Source organism: Arachis ipaensis, chromosome B6 (assembly GCF_059453495.1).
Source record: "Arachis ipaensis isolate K30076 ecotype BB chromosome B6, ASM5945349v1, whole genome shotgun sequence".
NCBI classification, from domain to species: domain Eukaryota; kingdom Viridiplantae; phylum Streptophyta; class Magnoliopsida; order Fabales; family Fabaceae; genus Arachis; species Arachis ipaensis.
The window spans coordinates 57,056,575-57,083,493 of NC_142441.1; the positions used below are offsets into that span (position 1 = coordinate 57,056,575).

At 40.7% G+C, this 26,919-nt stretch overlaps 1 non-coding gene across 1 annotated transcript; it reads left to right on the top strand.

The window, feature by feature from the left end:
• The first annotated feature begins 21,125 nt into the window (after positions 1 to 21,125).
• LOC148555698 (small nucleolar RNA R71) lies at positions 21,126 to 21,233 on the top strand. Its single transcript, XR_015887467.1, has one exon. It is a non-coding gene; the product is annotated as a small nucleolar RNA R71 (small nucleolar RNA).
• The last annotated feature ends 5,686 nt before the right edge of the window (positions 21,234 to 26,919 follow it).

Sequence of the window (26,919 nt, forward strand, 5' to 3'; positions counted from 1 at the left end):
CATCCCTTTGGTTATGAGTTTGGTTCATTTATGTTGTAGAAAATGGGAGCTACAATGACAATATGCATCAAGGATGGAATAATCAAGGATGGGAAGAGCCTCAAGGAATTGATCAACCTTCTTGGCAACCACCTCCTCCGGTTCCTTATAAGTATAATTCTACCCCTAATGCATATCAATCTAATAGATGTGGTGACCCTTATTGTGATTGTCAACAACCATCATCATATACCTATGAACCACCTCCCTAACATAATTTTGAACCACCATACTCACAAACCCCTTATCACCAAACACCTCCATATGACCCTAATCCTTATCCACCATACCAACCACCTTATGAGCCATATGAACCATACATGAAACCACAACCACTCCAACATAATTACTCCCAAGAACCACCTCCATATTCACCATCTCCATACCCTTACCAAGATGAACCACCTTCCAATTATGAACCCTTTCCCCCAAATAATGAACCCTCTCTTACACCACCTCCAATGGATGAGTCTCTCTATGCCTTCAAGCAAGCACAACAAAGAGATATTAGCTCTTACCTCCAAAGGCAAGAAGAGACACAAACAAAGTTCAAGAAGATAGAAGCCGTGCTCGCCACCGTAGCGGAAGCCGTTCGCAACATGGCCTCCTTCTGCCTAAGCCTATGCGATCAAGGCACCCCCATTATTGAATGTGGAGAAGCAATCAAGGAGCTCAGTACGGGAGTGAATTTGGAGCTTCAAGGTGAAGAAAGGAAGTTGAAGCAAGAATTGTCACAAGGGGAAGAAGTTGAGATAATTGAGTCAGAAGAAGTGGTTGAAGACCTAGGAGATGTTGGAAGTCCATGGGAGTGTAGAATCATAGAGCCCTCTTCCAAGAAGCTTGATATTGATGTTGAGAAGGGTGTACAACCTCCAAGGCATATCATGGTGCAAAACTTTGAAGAGGTTGATGAAGAGATGGATTCAATCATTGATGAATTCTTATGTACAATTGAATCTTCTCCCATCAGACATGAAATTGAAGTCGTAGAAGAATATGCACAACCTTCTATACCCTTGGTAAGCAATGAAAAAGAGATGGAATTGGAAGAAAGCTACCAAAAATAAGGTTTGGAAGAAGTTGAGCAAGCATTAAGTTCCATCATTGAAGACAACTCTACACCAAATGACATTGGTGACCTTGTTCAAGATTCTCCCAATGGATGTGGAGTTGATATTGAAGTGAACTTCACACAACCTCCCAAATTTGATTTGATTGATGATGATGAGAAGTTGGAAGAAGTTGACAAGCAAGGAGAAGTTGAGGAAAGTTGTCAAGAGGTGGAGGTACTCAAAGAAGAGCACAAGGGAGTGGAACTTACAAGATCATTGGAACCACCCCTTCCTAAGTCACCATCCTACACAACATTCAAGTGGGTAAAATTCTTATCCCTAAGCTTTACTTTCTCACTTGAATATGGTTTAATTGAAAATGATGGTCAACTTAGAGCTCTTTTTGGAGTTAAGAGTAGGAGAGAATTGTGTGGTGGTTGGAAACATAACTCTAAGTTCATGATGGTTGCATGCTCAAAGTTGAATAGCAATGGTTGGTGTAGAACCAAATTGCATGGGTCTAGGATGTTGTTTGGAGGCTTCGTTGAGAATTCGACTTGTCTACCACCCAAGTGGAACCATGATGATCAATTAGAAGATGGGTGTGAAAACAAGGTTTAGGATCCCGGATCGCACAATGAGGATCAACTTTGGGAACTCCAAGCTTGTGAAGGACTCTATCAAGACTTGGTGCAACTCATTGGAAATCTTGGAGCACAATGGAGAACCAAGCATTGGTGGGAGTTCCAAGAAGAATTCAAGCACAAGCCACCTTGACAAGGAGCCTCCCAATTGTCCAACTTAAGGACAATAAATAAAAGAGCTAGGTGGGAGACACCCCACCAGGGTAAACTCTTTCCATTCTCTTGTATATATAATCAATGAGTGAATTGGGTTGTCATTGTTAGGTAGTTTTTTTTCTTTGCATATTCTTGTTTTAGTGTTTTGGTTGTTAGTTTGTTTGATTGAATTTGTGCCTTTAGTAGTAGGTTAGTTGTTAAATTATGTTTTGCTTGTAGTGTAAGTTTTGTTTGTTTTGTATTTGAAATTGTTTTTTTCAAAAAAACCCAAAAGTTGTTGTTAAATTTGAATTTTGATTGTTTTAGAATGCTTGTAGAATAGGAGAGTGCCCTGTTTCTGTTTTCATATGTTAAAAACAAAATGTGCGATCCACACCTAAGCGTGGCCGACGTGCACACATCGGGTGGTATTTTGGGACTCCTGGTACAAACACCAGAGAGTTGTGAAAAATTTGTGCGAGAAGTGTGCGGGCAACATAATTGCTACCCACGCGTACGCGTGGGGGACGCTTATGCATCACCTGTACTTTCTGCATTCTACGCGTACTCATGGACGACGCTTACGTGTCGCTTGGCCCTCCTGCGCGTCGACCCACCATCCTGCCTACCGACGCGTACGCGTCGCCGAAGTGCACCCGTCGGCCTCCGCGCCCTGTTTCCCCTATTTCTGCTCTGTTCTCTTCTTCCTTCTCCTTTCATCTTCTTTCCTTTTCTTTTCTTCTTCTTTCTTCTATCCTTTCTTCTTCTTTCTTCTTCCTTTCTTACTTTCTTTCTTCCTCTCTTTTCAAATTTTCACTTCTTATTTCTCTTATTTTTCATTTTCTTTTATTTTGTTGCATTTACTTATTCATTGCATTTTAATTTTGTTTTTATAGCTTGTTCTTATTTTCTTTCCTAAGTCTCTTATCTTAATAATGGTGTTGAATTCTGTTACTCAATTGTTGAGAACATCTTGGATTATCTTGGTGCTTCTTGACTTGTTTGATATTGTTGGGTGATGAAACTTTTAAATCAATGCGTAATCTTTTACGACTCTTATGTTTTCTTTGTGCATTGCTATGAACTTCTACTATTTTTCATGACCCACGCTTTCTTGTTTGGACTTGATGCTCAACATGCTCTTCATGCTTTGACTTTAATCTTGCATCAAGTATTAGTAGATATGCTCTTTGCCTATAGTACTCTCTCACTTACATGCGTAGCTAACATGTAGAGAGAGTCCTACTCTTATTTGGCATTAGACCCTGCCTATGCCCTATTCCTTTGATATCTTTTGTTGTAGGCTTAATTTTCTTTCTTTTTCTTTCCTTTTAGGTTGGCCACCAAAACAGGAAAAGGAAAAGATTCTAAATGGGGCAACAAACAAGTCCACCTACACAATCATTTGAGGAAGCTCATCAGTTGTAGTAACCCGTCCACCTTGCTTTTCTTTGCATGCACCGAGGACGGTGCAATCTTTAAGTGTGGGGAGGTTGTCTGACCAATCTTTATGGGTAACAATTTCCTTTTTCAACACCAATTCTTAATTTTCTTTGTAGTTAGTTGTTGCATTGCATGTTAGGGTGCATGTTAGTAGAATTTGTACATATTTTTACCACTTCCTTTTTATGTTAGGATTACTTGGTTAGGGTGATAATATCTTTTCCAAGAAAACTATTTTTAGGGTATCCTACCAATTTGAAAAAAGAATTATTTTTTTGTTGAACTTGTTTGAAGAATTTATTTTGGAACATGATTTTTGAGCTAAGAACACATAACCATGTGAGTTTTGAGCCTAATTGTGTGGTTACATCTTATAACCACTTATTTTCCATTCTTGTGTGTATTATTCTCTCTCTATAATTGTAATCTTTGATTTATTTGATTCTTTATGTCCATTATTCCATGTAGATATGCATTTATATGATTGAGGCCATCATTTCATTTAGCTCACTTACCCAAATAGCCTACCTTTCATCAACCGTTGTTAGCCAATTTTAAGCCTATTTAATCTCTTTTGTTCTTAATTTTGGCACATCACTACCCCAAGTGAAAAACAATAAACGTCCCTTAATTTGGATCTTTGATTAGACTAGGCTAGTGAGGGTGTGTATCATTTGGGTATGGAAAACTTGGGACATTGGTTGAGGTAAAGTGTATTTTGTATTTTTGTTGAAAATCATGGGATTGGGTACATACTCATACAATAAATATGTAAAATGATGACGGGATTCACTCCCCATATAAAATGAATCCATTCTTTGGCAAGCGCACCAAATATCGTCAACTAATAACACACTAGGAGTAGGGTCAAATCCCACAGAGATTAACGGATTAAAGCAAACAATAGTTAATTGATTATCCTAGTTAGACTAGTCATATTGGAGTGATGAGCAACAAGAAAAGTAAATGACATGAAAGTAAAGGAAAGCAATAAAGTGCAAGAAAGTAAATGGCAAGAAAAGTAAAGTACAAGAAAGTAAAGTGCTGGAAATGTAAAGTGCAGAAAATGTAAATAAACATAAAGTAAATAAAAGAAAGAAAGATAAAATAAACATTGGGATCAAGAGATATTGCATTCTCCGGATTAATTGATTTCATCTTATCTTCAATCATGCAACTCATTGACCTCTTGGCAATCATGATTGATTGAGCCCCAATTCTTTGGTGACTCAATCTCTCAAATCTTGATCAATAGACAATTTCTTGGTCTAATTGCTCATAGAGAGATATGCTTGGTCCCTGATTATACCACACATCATCATAGGTCCAAGTAGAGGGAAGATTATGTGTCACCATATCCAAACACCAAAACCCAGATCCTACTCAAGTGTGAGAAGGGATCTCTAGCATGGTTTCATGTTTCCTTTTCCAAGGTTCCCATGAAACCCAAATACATTCAATCTCTTTTCCAAGATAATTGAATGCTAACATGAAGAACGAAATCCCTTCTAGTAAATCAAAGAGAGATGAAGAGAAGAAGAAGAATAAAAACAATCAATCCACTGAAAAACAATAGAGCTCTCTTTCCCAATGAAAAGAGTTAGTAATTCATAACTAAATTATTTACAAAGTAAGAAAGAAAAGAGAAGAAATTGATGGTGAATAGAGAGTGTTCTAAGACATCCCACCCCAATCCAGCATACCTAATTCTATGAAATTAAGGCCTTTATATAGGCTCTCCTAAGTTACAAACTTAAATGAAATTGAAAGCAAATTACAATAAAATGAAAATGAACTATTCTAGATGCTTCTTGTTGCCTTGATTGGTTGACAATTGAGGCTTGAATGAGAGTTGGATTGGGCTTGATTGAAGGTTGGGGGCTGCAGGGAGTAGTTGGCATGTGGTTTCAAGTGCCACTCCCACTTGATTTTGCCCTTTGGAGTATGACCCACTTTGCAATGTTGAAAGTATGGAGTTGGTTGGGCCTCAAATTGAATGTCTACTATGCAGTATTATATATTGTTGCAAAGTCCTGGATGTTAGCTTTCTAATGCCTCTAAAATAAACTTATTTGGACCTCTGTAGCTCAAGTTATGCCCATTTGAAGGTGAAGAGGTCATTCTGTCAGGTAGCCCGGCGTGCCACGCCTACTCTTTGGCGTGCCACGTCCATTGATGACTTGCATCATCTACCTTTCTTTCTTGCATAAATAAAACCATAAAAGAGCATAAATCTCATTTGATCAGTACAATACATGCATTATTTGATGAATATTATGGTATACTACTTTGAGATGAGTTATGCTGAATTTCAGGTGAAAAAGGCATCAAAAATGGGTAGAAGACAAACAAGAAACTGGGCGTGTGAAACTGGCTTGCCAATTGGGAGCAAACGCCACAAAAATGAACTGGCGTGGCACGCCAGAAGCTAGGCGTGCCACGCCAGTACTAAATTCCAGAGGGGAGATCCAAGCATGCATGTGGGCGTGGCACGCCAGAGACTGGGCGTGGCACGCTAATACATGATTCCAGAGAGCTACAATGGAGGACACAAAAGAGGCGTGGCACGCCAGGTTGGGCGTGGCACGCCTGACCCATCAACTACCATGGGCGTGCCACTTGAGCAAAAGGGCATGGCACACCAACGCACCATTCCAAGAAGAACCTCCACTATGGCGTGCCACTTGGTATCGAAGGCGTGGCACGCCAGCTCCAAGAAGTCACTTGGGCGTGCCACTTGAGAACCCAGGCGTGGCACGCCAAGCTTGAAGAGTTCACAAATCCATGAGTGTGCCACTTGAACAGCATGGCGTGGCACGCTGGTACAATAATCCAGAGAAGGGGCTGAAGGCAATTGAAGACTGGGCGTGCCACTTGAAGTCGAAGGCGTGGCACGCCGACCTCTCACCCTCACTTAGGCGTGCCACTTGGTGTCGAAGGCGTGGCATGCCAACCCAAGCATGTCACTATGGCGTGCCACTTGAAGGCTGAGGCGTGGCACGCCAACTACTAGAACCAAGACAAGATCATGGGTGTGGCACACTAGCCTTTAGGCGTGGCACGCTGGTATAAGTTTCCAGAGAGGATGAAGGAGGCCAATTACATGGGGCGTGCCACTTGGTATCGAAGGTGTGGCACGCCACTCATCATTCTTCACTTAAGCGTGCCACTTGAGCAGCCAGGCGTGGCACGCCAGTGTCATTCAGAGAGCAGAGAAGCATTGGGGCGTGCCACTTGAGTTCATGGCGTGGCACGCTAAACAGAGGAACCACTCACTCACAAAAGGGGCGTAGCATGCCAGACCCTGGGCATGCCACGTTAGTGCAACTTTCTAGAGAAGCTTAGCCAAGGTTGATAGAGAGATGAGTGTGCCACTTGAAGGATTGGGCGTGGCACGCCAAGCTAGAAATGAAGGGCACGTGACACGTGAGTAAAGTGCCAGCCACAGGCCAGCTGGAAAGTCACGCTTATTGAGTGTTTTCTTTTCCCTCCAAATTGTAATTTTCCTTTTTCACTTTTGTAATTCTTTTATTTTACTAGGAGTAGTATAAATACCCCCAAGGAGTACTGAAGAGGGGGTTAAGCAGTCAATTTTAGATCCATTTTTACACTTCACTTTTGAGTACTTTTTGAGCTATGAGTAGCTAACTTCCCTCTCATTGAGAGAGGGAGCTCTGTTGTACTTGATGGATTGATAATAGTAAAATTCTTCTTCTCTTCATCTTCTCTTTGATTTGCTAGAAGGAATTTCGTTCTTAATTCTTAGCATTCAATCATCTTGGAAAAGAGATTGAATGCAATTGGGTTTGATGGGAACCTTGGGAAAGAAAACATGAAACCATGCTTGAAATCCCTTCTCACACTTGAGTAGAATATGGGTTTTGGTGTTTGGATATGTGACATATAATCCTCTCGCAACTTGTACCTATAATGGTGTGTGGTATAATCAGGGACCAAGCATATCTCTCTTTATGAGCAATTAGACCAAGGAATTGGCTATTGATCAAGATCTGAGAGATTGAGTAACCAAGGGATTAGGGCTCAATCAATCATGATTGCCAAGAGGTCAATAAGTTGCATGATTGAAGAGGATATAAGCTAGATTTGATCCAAAGAGACAACATCTCCCAATCTCAATGAATTTCCCCATTCTTATCTATCCATTTCTCTATAGCTTAACTTTACCTTCAGCAATTCCCCATTCCCAATTACATTCAAGTCATTTATGATTCTGCACTTTACATTCTGCCATTTATATTTCTGCACTTTATTGCTTTTCTTTATATTCTAGTCATTTACATTTATGTCATATATAATTCTGCACTTCACAATCCTATTGATCCACTTGACTAATTCATCAATTGATTAAAACTGCTCGAATTTTCCAATCTATGTGGATACGATCCCACTCCACCGTGGGTTATTACTTGACGATAATTTTGGTGCGCTTGCCAAAAGAACTAATTCACCAATTTTTGAATGGGGTGTGAATTCTAGTCATCAAGTTTTATGCCGCCGTTGCTGGGGATTGGCTTAAATTTGACAGTGATTAAATTGAATGGAGAGCTAAATTAAGCAATTTAAATTCCTTGTTATTTTATTTTCTTTATTTAGCGCCTTTCATTTTTTTATTTTATTTTGAGTTCTATCTCTTTCTTATTTGATTATTCTTATTCATCATCCATATTTCCACTCTTCTAACTGTTTGATTAATTGCACCACTCACACTAACAACCACTCTAACAAGAGTAATTTCTTCATTCATTTTCTTCCTTGCTTTTTTCTTTGTTGGTTGTATGACAGGTCGAAGAAGCGGGGCTTCAACTTCCTTTGATTCTGAACCTGAGAGGACCTTCCTTAGATTAAGGAGGGAAGCAAGAGGGAAGGGAGTCATTGGTGCAGAGGAAGAGGAAGAGTATTTTGAAACAGACATGGAGGATAATATGGAGAACCACCATGAAGAAGAAGCTCACAACCATGCCAGGGAAGGCCCAGTCAATCATGATGGACAAGAAAGGAGAGTCTTAGGCTCCTACATCAACCCAAATCCAGGAAATTATGGCAGCAGCATCCTAAAGCTAACAATTCATGCCAATAATTTTGAGCTGAAGTCTCAGCTCATCACACTTGTTTAGAACAATTGCTCATATGGAGGAAGTGCCCCAGAAGACCCTGATTAACATCTCAGTACATTCTTGAGGATATGTGATATTGTAAAGTCCAACGGGGTACACCCCGACATCTACAAACTACTCTTGTTCCCTTTCTCACTCAGAGATAAGGCAGCAAAGTGGATGGAATCATTCCCCAACGATAGCCTAACTACATGGGAGGAGGTCGTGAACAGATTCCTTGCAGGATTTTACCCTCCACAAAGAATCAACAGGCTGAGAGCTGAGGTGCAAACTTTTAGACAACAAGATGGAGAAACACTCTATGAGGCCTGGGAGAGATTTAAAGATCTGACAAGAAGATGTCCACCCGAAATGTTCAATGAGCGGGTACAACTACATATCTTTTATAAGGGTTTATCCTATGAAGCAAAGAAGGCAGTGGATCATTCTTCAGGAGGCTCACTCAACAAAAGGAAAACCATTGAAGAGGCCATAGATGTCATTGAGACTGTAGCTGAAAATGAGTATTTCTATGCTTCAGAAAGGATTCAGAAGAAGGGAGTGCTAGAACTCAACTCTGTAGATGCTTTGTTAGCTCAGAACAAGGCAATTACAGCTCAAATAGCAGCTCTAACCAAAAGGATAGAGGCCAATCAAGCCTCAGTCATTCAAGACCAAACTCCTTAACAAGAAGGGAATGCACTAGAATCTGAAGGTGACTGGAAACAAGCCAATTATGTGAACAATTCATCCAGACCACCATATGACCCATACTCTAAGACATACAACCCAGGTTGGAAGAACCACCCAAACTTTGGGTGGAGAAATCAACAAAACCACAACCAGGACCACAACAAGCCTTATTCATCAAATCAGCATTCCAACCACAACCCTAACCATCAAACAAGGAATCATAGACCCTATCATAACTCACAAAATACATCATACCATAGTAACCAACCCATACACAACAACCTCAATCAAGATGCACCATCCTCAACTATGCAACCATGTGAAATCAAGAGCAACTTTGAGAGGATGGAGGCTATAATAGCACAACTGTCCTCACAGATTATAGGGGCAGTCTCTACCCTCATGGACAGACAAGCACAAACTGAAAGAAGTATAGACGCTAATCAAGAAGAATACAGGTCAAATCTGAAAAATCAAGGCGCAGCAATCTCATAGTTGGAAGCACAAGTGGAGATTTTATCCAAGAAAATCCCACTTTCCACACACACATTTCCTAGTGATACCATGGCTAACCCAAGAGGGGAATGTAAAGCCATTACTCTAAGAAGTGGAAAGGTTGTAGAAGAAGGAACCCCAAGCAAAGACAAGCATGAAGAAGCTGCAGCAAAGCATGGGAACAAGGATGAAGGAGAGATCCCTACTCCACCTCCACCAAAACCAATCTTGAAGCCTTATGTGCCAAAGGCACCATACCCACAAAGACTGGAAAAAGATGGGAAGGATGGCCAGTTTTCTAAGTTCCTAGAGATCTTCAAGAGGCTCCAAATCAACATACCATTTGTTGAGGCATTAGAACAAATGCCACTCTATGCCAAATTTTTGAAGGAGCTTATAACCAAAAAGAGGAACTGGGAGGCAAAAGAAACCATAATATTGACTGAAGAATACAGCGCCATCATACAGAATAAGCTGCCTCAAAAGCTGAAAGACCCAGGGAATTTCCAAATCCCCTGCATCATAGGAGACATCACCATTGAGAAAGCTTTGTATGATTTGGGAGCTAGCATAAATTTTATGTCCCTAACCATGACGAGAAGGATGAAGATTGAGGAAGCCAAGCCAACAAGGATGGCACTCCAATTGGCTGACAGAATATTTAAGTTTTCACATGGGATGGTGGAGGACATGCTAGTGAAAGTAGGAGAATTCATTTTCCCTGCTGATTTCATTGTGCTGGACATGGAAGAAGAGGTCAACACATCAATTATCCTAGGAAGACCATTCCTAGCTACTGCTGGAGCCATCATTGATGTGGAAAAAGGGGAACTAGTCTTGAGGCTGCATGAAGAGAAAATGGTCTTCAACGTCTTTAAAGCAATGAGTTACCCCAAGGAATCCATAAGAGAATGCATGCTGGTAGACACCATGGAACAGATAGTTCAAGAAGTCTTGGAAGAAGAACAATGTGGAGGAACCATTGAGCTGGAACAAGTATCAGATGGAGAACCACCACAAGCAACCATGAGAAACTCAATCATGCCAACCACCACAGACAACAAAAATGCAAAGTCACCAAAACTAGAGTTGAAAACCTTACCACCTAGCTTGAAATATGCATATCTGGGTGCTAACAACACTCACCCAATGATCATAAATTTAAGTCTGAGCAAGGAACAAGAAGAGTAGCCTATCCAAGTGCTGAGACAACACAAGGATGCCATAGGCTGGACACTTGCAGATTTAAAAGGGATCAGTCCTTCAATGTGTATGCATAAAATCTTACTTGAAGAGAATGCCAAACCTTCAAGACAACAACAAAGGACGCTGAACCCAACCATAAATGAAGTGGTTCAGAAAGAAGTGCTGAAATTGTGGCAAACAGGGGTGATCTACCCCATCTTAGATAGCCCTTGGGTAAGCCCGGAAGGATAGTGACTGGATGGCGTATGTGCATTGACTACCGGAAACTTAATGAAGCCACCCGGAAAGACCACTTTCGCCTACCTTTCATGGACCAAATGCTTGAAAGATTGGCAGGACATGAGTATTATTGCATCCTGGATGGGTATTCGGGCTACAATCAAATTGTTGTAGACCCCAAGGATCAGGAAAAAACTTCATTTACTTGTCCATATGGTGTCTTTACTTATAGGAGAATGCCATTTGGATTGTGCAATGCACCTGCAACATTCCAAAGGTGCATGCTCTCCATTTTTTCAGACATGATTGAGAAGTTCATAGAAGTATTCATGGATGACTTTCTGTGTTTGGGAACTCATATTCTGATTGCCTATACCATCTTGCTCTTGTGCTAAAAAGGTGTCAAGAAACCAACGTAGTTTTAAACTGGGAGAAGTGCCATTTTATGGTGACTGAGGTTCTTGGTCACAAGATTTCAAAAGATGGCATAGAATTGGACAAGGCAAAAGTGGAAGTGATTGAAAAATTACCTCTACCTTGCAATGTCAAAGCAATCAGAAGTTTTTTGGGACACGCTGGGTTCTATAGGAGGTTTATCAAAGGTTTTTCAAATATTGCAAAACCCCTTAGCAACCTACTTGTCTCAAATACTCCCTTTGTTTTTGATAGAGAGTGCATGGTAGCCTTTGATGAGCTTAAAAAGAAACTCTCCTCTGCACCTATTATAGCACCACCAAGCTGGGATCTTCTCTTTCAACTAATGTGTGATGCATCTAATTTTGTTGTTGGTGCTGTTCTAGGACAGAGGAAAGACAAGCTAGTACATCTTATTTATTATGGTAGCAAGGTCTTTAATGAGAATCAAAGGAACTATACCACCACGGAGAAAGAACTTTTAGCCATAGTTTTTGCTTTTGATAAGTTTAGATCATATCTCATTGGCTCAAAAGTAATTGTGTTCACTGATCATGCAGTGCTTAAATACTTGCTTACCAAACAAGAATCTAAGCCCAGACTAATAAGGTGGATTCTGCTACTCCAAGAATTTGATATTGAGATTAAAGATAGGAGCGGAGCAGAGAACAAGGTAGCTGACCATCTCTCAAGGATCACACAAGAAGAAGAAATGCAGTAAGTAGCAGTAAATGAAAGCTATCCTGATGAACAATTGATGATGATTCGAGTAGCCCCTTGGTTTGTAGACATAGCTAACTTCAAGGCTATTGGGGAGCTACCAACTAACATCAATAAGCACATGAGGAGGAAGCTAATCAAGGATGCCAAACACTACATCTGGGATGACCCTTATTTGTTCAAAAAGTGTGCTGATGGAATCCTAAGAAGGTGTATATCCCATGAAGAAGGGCAGGAAGTATTATGGCAGTGCCATGGATCCGCATATGGAGGTCACTTTAGTGGAGAAAGGACAGCAGCAAAAGTGCTTCAATCTGGATTTTACTGGCCAACAATATTTAAGGATGCCAAGGAAATGGTGTCAAGGTGTGATGAATGTCAAAGAGCTGGTAATATAACCAAGAGAAATGAGATGCCACAACAATATATACTAGAGCTAGAGCTATTTGATGTATGGGAGATTGATTTCATGGGACCCTTCCCAACCTCCTACTCTAATAGCTACATATTGGTGGCTGTTGATTATGTCTCAAGGTGGGTAGAAGCCATAGCGACTGCAACAAATGACAACAAGGTTGTGATAAGCTTCTTGAGAAGGAACATCTTCAGCAGATTTGGAGTTCCCAGAGCTCTCATTAGTGATGGAGGGACACACTTCTGCAACAAACAACTCGAGACACTCCTTCTCAGATATGGAGTAAAGCACAAAGTGGCAACCCCATACCACCCACAGACCAACGGGCAAGCTGAAATCTCCAACAGAGAGCTGAAACGAATCCTTGAAAAAACTGTTGGATGCTCAAGAAAGGATTGGTCTAAGAAGTTGGACGATGCACTATGGGCCTACAGGATAGCCTATAAGACTCCCATTGGGATGTCTCCATACCAACTGGTATATGGCAAGGCTTGTCACTTACCAGTTGAACTTTAGCATAGAGCATTTTGGGCTCTAAAAATGTTAAACTATGATGAGCAAGCTGCTGGAGAAAAGAGATTAATGCAACTCAATGAGCTGGAGGAGTTTAGAAATCAAGCATATGAGAATGCAAAAATCTACAAAGAAAACACAAAAAGGTGGCATGACCAAAAGATAGAAAGAAGGGAGTTCACTGAAGGATAGAAGGTGTTACTCTACAACTCAAGACTCAAGTTCTTCCCTGGGAAACTTAAGTCTCGATGGTGAGGGCCTTTCACCATACTCAAGGTGTTTCCTTATGGTTATGTGGAGCTCATGGAGGACAAGACTCAGAGAACTTTTACTGTCAATGGCCATAGACTCAAACACTACTTGGGAGGCTCCTTAGAGGAGCAGAAAGTGAGCTACAAGCTCAGCTAAAGATAAAGGAATGTCAAGCTAATAACAATAAAGAAGCGCTAGTTGGGAGGCACCCCAACACTTTATCCTTTTTGATTTAATTACATTTCTTAGAAGTAGTTCAAAATCAATTGCTTTAGATAGTTTAATTTTCAGTCTCATATTTGTGTTACATTACCAAATTAGGATTAGTTTACAAGTGTAGATTAGAAAGTTTGATATTAGACTTGGTAGTTAGATTTTTTACACTCTTTTATTTCTTTTCATAATGAGTGAATAGGCTGAGAACTAGCTAATTTGATAAGTTTGGTGTGGCCTCTCACCCAGAGATTAAGTTTGGTGTGGCCACCACCAAGGATCACCTAGCAGCCCAAGTCACCTAATTTGAAAGCACTTAATGCTTTGGGTAAGAACATGAACGTGGTTTAATGAGTTCAGAGGAATTGGAATCAAAAGAAAATGAAAAGATTGATGTTACTCCATTCTTATGAACACATTAAATACACAATGACGGGACCAATTTATTAAGATGGCAAAGAATTAAGTTTGGTGTCCCAAGGGACACCCTTCAGTTGCAATCCAAATCATTCTTGATGAGAAGGAATGTGAAGGGGTTCTTTTGTCATTACTAATGGGTTCAGTTTTAATTTCAGGAGAGAAGATGGGGCCCACATGGTAAACAACTCACAAAGCAAGGAAGTCAAAGTGTACTTGCACTTTAGAACTCAACACATGCAGAAGACACTGTGAGAAAAGAGTTGGCGCCTCTTCCTACGCTAGGCGCCACTCCCCAAGTGGGAAAACATTTAATTCTTTTTATTTCCCATCCTTCGAACCACACCATTCACCCATTATAAAAGCCTCACCTCCCTATCTCTTATCCCACTTCAACAACCCCCAATCACACACGAAGCGCATACACACCTCACCTTCCTTTCTCTTGTCATCTTTTACCATCTCTTTCCCTACTTTCTTCTTTCTCTTGATTGGGACAATTAAGTCATAAGTTTGGTGTTGGAGCAAAACCTTGTTTTGCTTGCTCTTTCTTGCAACCCACATTTTTTCACTCTCTCAACCTAATGGCACCACCAAAAAGCTCAGCCTCAAAGAAAAGAAAAACCAAGGAACCAACCTCTGGATCCTCAAGCTCCTTCAATGACTATAAGTTCCTCTCTACATTCAACCAAAATTAATTTTATGGTTGGGTGAGGGAGAGGGAAATCATTCTAGAAGTTGGGTTTCAACTAGGGAGGAATGAGCATATTGAAATCAACATTGAGATTAATAATAGGGGTTGGTCACTTCTATGCAACCCACCAAGGAAAGTGGTAGAGAGCTTGGTGAGGGAATTCTATGCTAACGCAGTGCCTCAACCAGGGTAACACTATGGCTACATTAGCTATATAAGGGGGAAGTCCATTGACTACAACCCCTCTAGCATAGAAAGAATGCTAATGGTGAAGAGGACAAGCTCCACTCGGAGCTATGAAGAAAGAATGAAGCAGCAAGACCCTGGGTTTGATGAGATCCTGAATAAAATTTGTGTGATGCATGTGCATTGGATAAATGATAAGGATGGGATACCCAACCAATTGAGGAGAAGAGATTTGAGCCCCCCAGCTAGAGGGTGGATAGAATTTGTGAGGAGGTCCCTAATCCCCACATCCAACACTTCGGAGGTGACCAAGGAGAGAGCTGTTCTCATCTATAGCATCATGAAAGGAGAGAACATCAACGTAGGGGCTATGTGATGAGGCTGGAGTTGAAAAGATCATTGATGAAGTGCTTGTAAACCAAGACAAGTTCATAACTGCCAAAAATATGGCCAAGGTGGTGGCTGTTCACCCACTCAACAGAGCCAGAGAACGAAGAGCTCATGCTCATGAACCACAACAACAACAAGAAGAGGAAGAGGCAGAAGAGCAACCTCAATTCCTAGCACTTCAACAACCACCACAATACCAATATCAGCGATTTCCAGAGGGATTCAACTGGGAACAATTGCAAGGAGATGTACACCAAATGAAGGGAGACCTACATCACTTGAGGGAAGATGTCAATCAACTCGAGGAGACTCAACAACAACAATGGAGCCAAGTCAACCAAAACATTCAACAACTCCAAGGGAATTGGGAGCATTTGAGGAAGGAATAGCAAGAACGATTTGACTGGGGAGAGGTGCGAAGTGCATTGGACAAAATAGTTGAGCAAGTCAAATGGCAACAGAGGAGCTTGGCCAAATTCAGACATCTCTATGATGCCAGAACCATATCTAGGAGGCAGTATGACATCAATACACAAGTGAAGCTGAATCACTTGTGTAACCCCGTGGCCGCTCTAAACCCAGGATACCCAACCTTCATGCAAGGAATGGAAGAGCTAAGTACAAGACAAGAGAAAATCCTAGCCAAACATAAGGAAGATGAAAGGAATTATATGAGGAGGGCAGGATTTTGGAAGCCCAAGGATGCCAAAGTACAAGAAGGTTCCTCCAAGCCAGATGAAGGTGGCTTGGTATGCGAAATTGTTACTCTGAGGTTGTAAAATTTGTTGTTCGTTCTCTCCCTGGCATGGCGCCAATAACTGATGCACAATACCATGGTCCAAACATAACTTCACAACTTCGCACAACTAACCAGCAAGTGCACTGGGTCGTCCAAGTAACAAAACCTTACATGAGTAAGGGTCGATCCCACGGAGATTGTTGGTATGAAGCAAGCTATGGTCATCTTGTAAATCTCAGTCAGGAGGATATCAAATAATTATGGAGTTTTCGAAAATAAATAATAAATAAATAGAAAATAAAGATAGAAATACTTATTTAATTCATTGGTGAGAATTTCATATAAGCGTATAGAGATGCTTTCGTTCTTCTGAACTTCTGCTTTCCTGCTGTCTTCATCCAATCAATCCTACTCCTTTCCATGGCAAACATTATGTAAGGGCATCACCGTTTTCAATGGCTACATCCCATCCTCTTGTGAAAAAGGTCCAAATGCTCTGTCACAGCACGGCTAATCATCTGAGGTTCTCGATCATACTGGAATAGGATTCACCCTCCTTTTGAGTCTGTCACTACGCCCAGCACTCGCAAGTTTGAAGTTCGTCACAGTCATTCAATCCCTGAATCCTACTCGGAATACCACAGACAAGGTTTAGACTATCTGGACTCTCATGAATGCCGCCATCAATCTACCTTATACCACGAAGATTCTGATTAAGAGATCCAAGAGATATTCATTCAATCTAAGGTGGAACGGAAGTGGTTGTCAGGCACGCGTTCATAAGGGAATGATGATGATTGTCATGTTCATCACATTCATATTGAAGTGAGAATGAATATCTTAGAAGCGGAATAAGTTGAATTGAATAAAGAAACAGTAGTACTTTGCATTAATTCATGAGGAACAGCAGAGCTCCACACCTTAATTTATGGAGTGTAGAAACTCTACCGTTGAAAAATACATAAGTGAAAGGTTCAGGCATGGCCGAATGGCCAGCCCCCAAATGTGATCAATATGATCCAAAGATGAACTAAAGTCATAAGATGATCCGAAGATTCCAAATACAATAGTAAAAGTCCTATTTATACTAAACTAGTTACTAGGGTTTACAGAAGTAAGTAATTGATGCATAAATCCACTTCCGGGGCCCACTTGGTGTGTGCTTGGGCTGAGCTTAAAGTTTACACGTGGAGAGGTCATTCTTGGAGTTGAACGCCAGTTTGTAACATTTTTCTGGCGTTCAACTCTGATTCGTGACGTGTTTCTGGCGTTTAACTCCAGACTGCAGCGTAGAACTGGCGTTCAACGCCCTTTTGCGTCATCTAAACTCGGCCAAAGTATAGACTATTATATATTGATGGAAATCCCTAGATGTCTACTTTCCAACGCAATTGGAAGCGTACCATTTTGAGTTCTGTAGCTCCAGAAAATAATCCATTTTGCGTGTAGGGAGGTCAGAATCCAACAGCATCAGCAGTCCTTCTTCAACCTCTGAATCTGATTTTTGCTCAAGTCCCTCAATTTCAGCCAGAAAATACCTGAAATCACACAAAAACACACAAACTCATAGTAAAGTCCTGAAATGTGAATTTAACATAAAAACTAACGAAAACATCCCTAAAAGTAACTAGATCCTACTAAAAACAATGCCAAAAAGCGTATAAATTATCCGCTCATCACAACACCAAACTAAAATTGTTTCTTGTCCCCAAGCAACTGAAAATCAAATAGGATAAAAAGAAGAGAATATACTATAAATTCCAAACTATCAATGAAACATAGCTACAATCAGATGAGCGGGACTTGTAGCTTTTTGCCTCTTGAATAGTTTTGGCATCTCACTTTATCCATTGAGGTTCAGAATGATTGGCATCTATAGGAACTTAGAGTTCAGATAGTGTTATTGATTATCCTAGTTCAGTATGTTAATTCTTGAACACAACTACTTTATGAGTCTTGGCCGTGGCCCTAAGCACTTTGTTTTCCAGTATTACCACCGGATACATAAATGCCACAGACACATAATTGGGTGAACCTTTTCAGATTGTGACTCAGCGTTGCTAAAGTCCCCAATTAGAGGTGTCCAGGGTTCTTAAGCACAATCTTCTTTTGCTTTGGACCTTGACTTTAACCGCTTAGTCTCAAGTTTTCACTTGACACCTTCACGCCACAAGCACATGGTTAGGGACAGCTTGGTTTAGCCGCTTAGGCCAGGATTTTATTCCTTTAGGCCCTCCTATCCACTGATGCTCAAAGCCTTGGGATCCTTTTTATTACCCTTGCCTTTTGGTTTTAAGGGTTATTGGCTTTTTGCTCTTGCCTCTTGGTTTTAAGAGCTTTTGGCTTTTTCTACTTACTTTTTCTCTTTTTTTTTTCTAATTTTTTTTTGCTATTTATTTTTCTATATTTTTTTTTCTGCAAGCTATTGTGTTCACTGCTTTTTTTTGCTTCAAGAATCATTTTTATGATTTTTCAGATTATCAAATAACATGTCTCCTTGTCATCATTCTTTCAAGAGCCAACATATTTAACATTCTTAAACAACAACTTCAAAAGACATATGCACTGTTCAAGCATTCATTCAGAAAACAAGAAGCATTGTCACCACATCAATATAATTAAACTAAGTTCAAGGATAAATTCGAAACTCATGTACTTCTTGTTCTTTGGAATTAAAACATTTTTCATTTAAGAGAGGTGATAGATTCATATTCACTACTTTAAGGCATAGACACTTAGACACTAATGATCATGCAATAAAGACACAAACATAGATAAAGGAAGGAGTGATGGTTTGAATTTGAGTGGGTAGGTGTAGGTGAGTGTATGATGGTTTTGGAGGGGGATTGGAGGTGATTGGTGAAGGGTTCATGGAAAAGGGTGATATAGGATTATGAGGAGGTAAGGTGAGTGGAGGTATGTGGGGATCCTGTGGTGTCCACAGATCCTGAGGTGTCAAGGATTTACATCCCTGCACCAATTAGGCATGTAAAATGCCTTTGCATGCAATTCTGGCGTTTAAACGCCGAATTGATGCTTGTTCTGGGTGTTCAGCGCCCAGATGCAGCATGTTTCTGGCGTTGAACGCCAGTTCTATGCTTGTTTCTGGCGTTCAGCGCCAGCTTTCCTCAGTGTGTATTCCTGGCGTCTGAACACCAGGATGGTGCTTGTTTTGGGCGTTCAACGCCAGATCCATGCTCTGTTCTGGCGTTGAACGCCAGCCAGATGCTCCTTACTGGCATTTAAACGCCAGTAAGATCCTCCTCCAAGGTGTGATTTTTCTTCTGCTGTTTTTGATTCTGTTTCTAATTTTTTGATTTATTTTGTGACTCCACATGATCATGAACTAAATAAAACATGAAAGAACAAACAAAAATAAAAATAAAATTAGATAAATAAAAATTGGGTTGCCTCTCAACAAGAGCTTCTTTAATGTCAATAGCTTGACAATGGGCTCTCATGGAGCCTCACAGATGTTCAGAGCATTGTTGAGACTCCCCAACACCAAACTTAGAGTTTGGATATGGGAGTTCAACACCAAACTTAGAGTTTGGTTATGGCCTCACAACACCAAACTTAGAGTTTGACTGTGGGGGCTCTGGTTGACTCTGTTTTGAGAGAAGCTTATTGTGCCTCTTTTCCATGTTTACAGAAGGATAACCTTAAGTTGTAAACACAAGGGAGTCCTCATTCAATTGAAGGACTAATTCACCTTTGTTAACATCTATCACAGCTCTTGCTGTGGCTAGGAAGGGTCTTCCAAGGATGATGGATTCATCCTCATCCTTCCCAGTATCTAGGATTATGAAATCGGCAAGGATGTCCTCTACTTGTCCATAAGCCTGTTTTCTGGAAATGTCTGCCATCTCTAATGAGATTCTAGCAGCTTGCACCTCAAAGATTCCCAGTTTCTCCATTACAGAGAGTGGCATGAGGTTTATTCCTGACCCAAGGTCACATAGAGCCTTCTCAAAGGTCATGGTGCCTATGGTACAAGGTATTAGGAACTTTCCAGGATCCTGTTTCTTCTGAGGCAATCTCAGTTGATCCAATGCATTTAGTTCATTGGTGAACAGAAGAGATTCATCTCCCCAAGTCTCATTACCAAATAAATTGGCATTCAACTTCATGATTGCACCAAGGAACTTGGAAACTTGTTCTTCAGTGACATCCTCATTCTCTTCAAAAGAAGAATACTCATAAGAACTCATGAAGGGCATAAGGAGGTTCAATGGAATCTCTATGGTCTCTAGATGAGCCTCAGATTCCTTTGGTTCCTCAGAGGGTAACTCCTTATTGATCACTGGACGTCCCAGGAGGTCTTTCTCACTGGGATTCACGTCCTTTTCCTCTCCTGTAGGTTCGGCCATGATAGTTATATCAATGGCCTTGAACTCTCCTTTTGAATTTTCTTCTGTATTGCTTGGGAGGGTACTAGGAGGGGTATCAGTGATCTTTTTACTCAGCTGGCCCACTTGTGCTTCCAAATTTCTAATGGAGGACCTTGTTTCATTCATGAAACTTACAGTGGCCTTAGATAGATCAGAGACTAAGTTTGCTAAATTAGAGGTATTTTGTTCAGAGTTCTCTGTCTGTTGCTGAGTGGATGATGGAAAAGGTTTACTATTGTTAAACCTGTTTCTTCCACCATTATTAAAGCCTTGTTGAGGCTTTTGTTAATCTTTCCATGAGAGATTTGGGTGATTTCTCCATGAGAGATTATAGGTGTTTGCATATGGTTCACCCATGTAATTCACCTCTGCTATTGCAGGATTCTCAGGATCATAAGCTTCTTCTTCAGAAGATGCCTCTTGATTACTGTTGGATGCAGCTTGCATTCCATTCAGACTCTGAGAAATCATATTGACTTGCTGAGTCAATATTTTATTCTGAGCCAATATGGCATTCAGAGTATCAATTTCAAGAATTCCCTTCTTCTGAGGTGTCACATTACTCACAGGATTCCTCTCAAAAGTGTACATGAACTGGTTATTAGCAACCATGTCAATGAGTTCTTGAGCTTCTGCAGGTGTTTTCTTTAGGTGAATGGATCCACCTGCAGAAGTATCCGATGATATCTTAGCTAATTTAGACAGACCATGATAGAATATATCCAGGATGGTCCATTCTGAAAGCATGTCAGAAGGACACGTTTTGGTCAGTTCCTTGTATCTCTCCCAAGCTTCATAGATGGATTCACCTTCTTTCTGTCTGGAGGTTTGAACATCCACTCTAAGCTTACTAAGCTTTTGAGGAGGAAAGAACTTGGCTAAGAAAGCCTTGACCAGCTTATCCCAAGAGTTCAGGCTATCTTTAGGTTGAGAATCCAACCATATTCTAGCTCTGTCTCTTACAACAAAAGGGAAAAGCATGAGCCTGTAGATTTCAGGATATACTCCATTAGTCTTAATAGTATCACATATTTGCAAGAATTCAGTTAAGAACTGAAAGGGATCTTCAGATGGAAGTCCGTGAAACTTGCAGTTTTGTTGCATCAGAGAAACTAATTGAGGTTTAAGCTCAAAATTGTTTACTCCAATGGTAGGGATGGAGATGCTTCTTCCATGTAAATCAGAATTAGGTGCAGTAAAGTCACCAAGCATCCTCCTTGCATTATTATTTTCGGCTGCCATCTCCTCTTCCTGTTCGAAAATTTCTGTAAGGTTATCTCTGAATTGTTGTATTTTAGCTTCTCTTAGTTTCCTCTTCAGAGTCCTTTCAGGTTCAGGGTCTGCTTCAACAAGAATGTTCTTGTCCTTACTTCTGCTCATATGAAAAAGAAGGAACAGAAAAATAATAATAATAGGGATCCTTTTTACCCAGGTATAGAGGTTCCCCTGTGTGAGTAGAAGAAGAAAAGAATGTAATGTAAAGAAGGGAAGAAGAGAAAATTCGAACACAGATGGAAGAGGGGGTTCGAATTTGGGTGAGATGAAGTATTAGTAGATGAATAAATAAATCAAAGGAGATGAGAGAGAAAGAGGATTTTCAAAAGCCGTTAGGATATAAATCAGGCATGCAACAGCTAATATTCCAATTAACTTGTCTCTATGCTGATGGTTGGAAGCCCCTATCCAAAAGGATTAGACCTGGCTTTACAGCCAGCCAGGCTTCAACATGTTTCATGAAACACTAGAATTCATTCTAAAAAATTATGAAGAAAAAATATTTTTATTTTTTTTGAAAATATTTATTTTGGGAAAAATGAAAAAGACGAAAATTTTTTTTGAAAATTTTTTGAAAATAAAATAAGAAGAAAATTACCTAATCTGGGCAACAAGATGAACCGTCAGTTGTCCAAACTCGAACAATCCCCGGCAACGGCACCAAAAACTTGGTATGCAAAATTGTTACTCTGAGGTTGTAAAATTTGTTATTCGTTCTCTCCCTGGCATGGCGCCAATAACTGATGCACAATACCATGGTCCAAACATAACTTCACAACTTCGCACAACTAACCAGCAAGTGCACTGGGTCGTCCAAGTAATAAAACCTTACGTGAGTAAGGGTCGATCCCACGGAGATTGTTGATATGAAGCAAGCTATGGTCATCTTATAAATCTCAGTCAGGCGGATATCAAATAGTTATGGAGTTTTCAAAAATAAATAATAAATAAATAAAAAATAAAGATAGAAATACTTATGTAATTCATTGGTGAAAATTTCAGATAAGCGTATAGAGATGCTTTCGTTCTTCTGAACTTCTGCTTTCCTGCTGTCTTCATCCAATCAGTCCTACTCCTTTCCATGGCAAACTTTATGTAAGGGCATCACCGTTGTCAATGGCTACATCCCATCCTCTTGTGAAAAAGGTCCAAATGCTCTGTCACAGCACGGCTAATCATCTGAGGTTCTCGATCATACTGGAATAGGATTCACCCTCCTTTTGCGTCTTTCACTACGCCCAGCACTCGCGAGTTTGAAGTTCGTCACAGTCATTCAATCCCTGAATCCTACTCGGAATACCATAGACAAGGTTTAGACTTTCCGGACTCTCATGAATGCCGCCATCAATCTAGCTTATACCACGAAGATTCTGATTAAGAGATCCAAGAGATATTCATTCAATCTAAGGTGGAACGGAAGTGGTTGTCAGGCACGCGTTCGTAAGGGAATAATGATGATTGTCACGTTCATCACATTCATATTAAAGTGAGAATGAATATCTTAGAAGCAGAATAAGTTGAATTGAATAAAGAAACAGTAGTACTTTGTATTAATTCATGAGGAACAGCAGAGCTCCATACCTTAATCTATGGAGTGTAGAAACTCTACCGTTGAAAAATACATAAGTGAAAGGTTCATGCATGGCCGAATGGCCAGCCCCCAAACGTGATCAATATGATCCAAAGATGAACTAAAGTTATAAGATGATCCAAAGATTCGAAATACAATAGTAAAAGGTCCTATTTATACTAAACTAGTTACTAGGGTTTACAGAAGTAAGTAATTGATGCATAAATCCACTTCCGGGGCCCACTTGGTGTGTGCTTGGGCTGAGCTTAAAGTTTACACGTGGAGAGGTCATTCTTGGAGTTGAACGCCAGTTTGTAACATTTTTCTGGCGTTCAACTCTGATTCGTGACGTGTTTCTGGCGTTTAACTCCAGACTGTAGCGTAGAACTGGCGTTCAACGCCCTTTTGCGTCATCTAAACTCGGCCAAAGTATAGACTATTATATATTGATGGAAAGCCCTAGATGTCTACTTTCCAACGCAATTGGAAGCGTACCATTTTGAGTTCTGTAGCTCCAGAAAATAATCCATTTTGCGTGTAGGGAGGTCAGAATCCAACAGCATCAGCAGTCCTTCTTCAACCTCTGAATCTGATTTTTGCTCAAGTCCCTCAATTTCAGCCAGAAAATACTTGAAATCACAGAAAAACACACAAACTCATAGTAAAGTCAAGAAATGTGAATTTAACTTAAAAACTAATGAAAACATCCCTAAAATTAACTAGGTCCTACTAAAAACATACTAAAAACAATGCCAAAAAGCGTATAAATTATCCGCTCATCATGGCTCCTCCCCTTCCAAGAAGAAGGATAAAGGGAAGGGGCCAATGAACTAAAGATGAAGCTGCTCAAGGTTGTTGAGTCCCATGGTTGACACTTTCTAATTTCTGAAATCTTCTTTAAGCTTTTGCTTTATTTACTTTTTGAATAAATAATCATGCTAGGATAGTTTATGTTTTATGCTTAGTTTTAATTCCTGTTTGAAGTCTTTATGAGTTTTTTTTTTACAAGAAAGAAAATGCCATGTATTTCAAGTCTTCATTTCAACATAAATTAAAGTAGAGCTTGTCTCTATAAGAGTTTCTGTGAGTTATGCAAAAACAATGAGAGGGACCAAGGCCAAGAGAGATTATCAAACAAACTAAGAAATAAGAAACTAAGTGTAGAACCTTGGATGAAATAAAAAATCGAGTCATGGAGAGCAACTAGTCCTAGAAGGTATAACAAGGGAAGGTTAAAGGGTGTTCCTTGAATATCCATAGAACCAAGAGGTAGTAAGCCATAAAGGCCCAAGGCTCTGAACATCAACTACTGGGATAGAAAAAGAAACATTAAAAAGCTCAAAGAGAATTAAAGATCATAGTAGATGCTTGTGGTGAAAATGTGTCAAGAAGAGACCTGGGCAAGTAAATTCTTAGGGGTGTCTCAACACCTAGTACCCTAAAACCAACTGTTTTGGGAGTGCTAACTGAAAGCCTAATTAAAGGGTTGTCTTGAGACAAAACACTTAGAGTCATGGTCAAGAAAACAAAACAACCCTTACTACTTCAAGGTGACAATCAATAGAAAGGACCCCTAAAGCCTATACTTGAAAGAAGCCTCACGGATCCAAGAACTTTTCATGACATTAAAACATTTATACATGTGTTGAACACTTAGTCTTACTCTTAGTTGTATTGCAATCATTCAAAGCCAAGGCCTCAAGTTATAAAGGCTTACTCACATTGATTTGCTTGGGACAAGCAAAGCTTAAGTTTGGTGTTGTGATGACTTGCATCATCTACTTTTCTTTCTTGCATAAAGAAAACCATAAAAGAGCATAAATCTCATTTGATCAGTACAATTCATGCATTATTTGATGAATATTATGGTACACTACTTTGAGATGAGTTATGCTGATTTTCAGGTGAAAAAGGCATCAAAAATGGGTAGAAGACAAACAAGAAGCTGGGCGTGTGAAACTGGCATGCCAATTAGGAGCAAACGCCACAAAAATGCACTGGCGTGGCATGCCAGAAGCTAGGCGTGGCATGCCAGTACTAAATTCTAGAGGGGAGATCGAAGCATGCATGTGGGCGTGGCACGCCAGAGACTGGGCGTGGCACGCTAATACAAGATTCCAGAGAGCTACAATGGAGGACACAAAAGGGACGTGGCACGCCAGGTTGGGCGTGGCACGCCTGACCCATCAACTACCATGGGCGTGCCACTTAAGCAAAGGGACGTGGCATGCCAACACACCATTCCAAGAAGAACCTTCACTATGGCGTGCTACTTGGTATCGAAGGCGTGGCACGCCAGCTCCAAGAAGTCACTTGGGCGTGCCACTTGAGAACCCAGGTGTGGCACGCCAAGCTTGAAGAGTTCACAAATCCATGAGCGTGCCACTTGAACAGCATGGCGTGGCACGCTGGTACAATAATCCAGAGAAGGGGCTGAAGGCAATTGAAGACTGGGCGTGCCACTTGAAGTCGAAGGCATGGTATGCCGACCTCTCACCCTCACTTAGGCTTGCCACTTGGGGTCGAAGGCGTGGCACGCCAACCCAAGCATGTCACTATGGCATGCCACTTGAAGGCTGAGGCGTGGCAAGCCAACTACTGGAACCAAGACAAGATCATGGGCGTGGCACGCCAGCCTTTAGGCGTGGCCCACTGGTATAAGTTTCTAGAGAGGATGAAGGAGGCCAATTACATGGGGCGTACCACTTGGTATCGAAGGTGTGGCACGCCACTGACCATTCTTCACTTAGGCGTGCCACTTGAGCAGCCACGCGTGGCACGCTAGTGTCATTTAGAGAGTAGAGATGCATTGGGGCGTGCCACTTGAGTTCGTGGCATGGCACGCCAAACAGAGGAACGACTCACTCACAAAAGGGGTGTGACACGCCAGACCCTGAGCGTGCCACGTTAGTGCAACTTTCCAGAGAAGCTTAGCCAAGGTTGATAGAGAGATGAGCGTGCCACTTGAAGGATTGGGCGTGGCACGCCAAGCTAGAAATGAAGGGCACGTGACACGCCAGTAAAGCGCCAGCCACACGCTAGCCACACGCCAGCTGGGAAGTCACGCTTATTGAGTGTTTTCTTTTCCCTCCAAATTGTAATTTTCCTTTTTCACTTTTGTAATTCTTTTATTTTACTAGGATTAGTATAAATACCCCTAAGGAGTACTGAAGAGAGGGTTAAGCAGTCAGTTTTAGATCCACTTTTACACTTCACTTTTGAGTACTTTTTGAGCTATAAGTAGCTAACTTCCCTCTCATTGAGAGAGGGAGCTTTGTTGTACTTGGTGGATTGATAATAGTGAAATTCTTCTTCTCTTCATCTTCTATTTGATTTGCTAGAAGGAATTTCGTTCTTAATGCTTAGCATTTAATCATCTTGGAAAAGAGTTTGAATGCAATTGGGTTTCATGGGAACCTTGGGAAAGGAAACATGAAACCATGCTTGAAATCCCTTCTCACACTTGAGTAGAATCTAGGTTTTGGTGTTTGGATATGTGACATATAATCCTCCCTCTTCTTGGACCTATAATGGTGTGTGGTATAATCAGGGACCAAGCATATCTCTCTTCATGAGCAATTAGACCAAGGAATTGGCTATTGATCAAGATCTGAGAGATTGAGTTACCAAGGGATTGGGGCTCAATCAATCATGATTGCCAAGAGGTCAATGAGTTGCATGATTAAAGAG